Raw genomic sequence first — 1829 nt, forward strand, 5'->3', positions numbered from 1 at the left:
CCCTGTCACACACAGAGCAGGGCCGATCAGGGGGTTGGGGAGCTCCTCCCTGTCATGCACAGAGCAGGGCCGATCAGGAGGTTGCGATGCCACCCTCAATCATGCTCAGGGTAGGGCCGATAGGGGGTTTGGGGTGCCGCCCCCTGTCACACTCAATGCAGGGTCGATGGGGAGGTTGGGGTACTCCCCCCTGTCACACTCAGGGCAGGGCTGATGGGGAGGTTGCGGCTCCACCCTGGCACACACAGAGCAGGGCCGATGAGGGGGTTGGGGAGCTCCTCCCTATCAGGCACAGAGCAGGGCTGATCAGGGAGTTGGGGCGACTTCCCCTGTCACGAACAGAGCAGAGCGGATAGGGGGGTTGTGGCCCCGCCCCCTGTCATACACAGAGCCACAGGGCGATCAGGGGGTTTGGGCGCTGCCCCCTGTCACGCTGCTCCAGGGGCCAGGAAGCCTCGTGGCTCCACTGACCCCAGTGCTAGGAGGCCTCGCTGCTCCGCTGATCCCAGATTTGGGAGGCCTTGTGGCTCCAGTGATCCCAGGCCGGGAGGCCTTGCAGCTCCGCTGATCCTGGGTTTGGGAGGCCTTGTGGCTCCACTGATTCCAGGCCGGGAAGCCTCGCGGTTCCGCTGATTCCGGTGCTGGGAGGCCTCACGGCTCCGCTGATCCCTGTGCTGGGAGGCCTTGCTGCTCTGCTGATCCCGGTGCTGGGAGGCCTCACGGCTCCGCTGATCCCTGTGCTGGGAGGCCTTGCTGCTCTGCTGATCCCGGTGCTGGGAGGCCTCACGGCTCCGCTGATCCCTGTGCTGGGAGGCCTTGCTGCTCTGCTGATCCCGGTGCTGGGAGGCCTCACGGCTCCGCTGATCCCTGTGCTGGGAGGCCTTGCTGCTCTGCTGATCCCGGTGCTGGGAGGCATATTACCCTTTTACTATATAGGATAGAGGCCTGGTGCATGGGTGGGGGCCGGCTGGTTTGCCCTGAAGGGTGTCCTGGATCAGGGTGGGGGTCCCACTTGGGTGCCTGGCCAGCCTGGATGAGGGGATGATGGCTGTTTGCAGCTGGTCACACCCCCTTCAGGGTAGGGGGTCCCGCTTGGGTGCCTCGCCAGTCTGGGTGAGGGGCTGAGGGCCGTTTTCAGGCTGGCGGGTGACTGAAGCTCCCAACCTCGCCTTTTTCCCTTTTTTTTAAATTCTGGGATTTATTTACCTTCTATGGCTGTCACTGGAGCTGAGAGCCAGCTTTAGCTGTGAGACCTCGGCTGCTGAAAGTAGATATCTGGATTTGTTTACCTTCTGTATTTGAAACTTTGTTGCGACTCCAGCTCTGAGATCTCGGCTGACTGAAAGCAGGTTTCTGGGGTTTTGTTTAGCTTCTATATTTGTAACAATGTTTCTTAGAGAGCAGCTCAGACCCCAGGCAGCAGCAGGCGGGGAACGTTGGCTTCCTCCGTCACTGAGCAAGCCTGGCCGCCATCTTGGTTGGCAGTTAATTTGCATATTGCCCTGATTAGCCAATGGGAAGGGTAGCAAAGTTACGGCTAATTACCATGTTTCTCTTTTATTAGATAGGAGGATTGTATGTAACTGACAAAGTTATATACATAATAGAGGCTCAGTGCACAAATTCATGAACTGGTGGGGCCCAGTGGCCCTGCCCCAATCTGGGCAGATTGGGGCTAAGCCTGTCAGGAGGAGGAGACAGCTTTAGGTTGGCTGGCTGCCCGACCCAATTGGGGCCGTCAGGGCCAGGCCCACTGGGGGGGAGGGGCCCTGCCTGCGTTTGGGCTGAGGGGGGCCGGTTGGGGGTGGGGCCAGCCATGGGGAGGGTCT

The sequence above is a fragment of the Myotis brandtii genome, unplaced genomic scaffold, assembly GCF_000412655.1.
Source record: "Myotis brandtii unplaced genomic scaffold, ASM41265v1 scaffold782, whole genome shotgun sequence".
Classification (NCBI taxonomy): domain Eukaryota; kingdom Metazoa; phylum Chordata; class Mammalia; order Chiroptera; family Vespertilionidae; genus Myotis; species Myotis brandtii.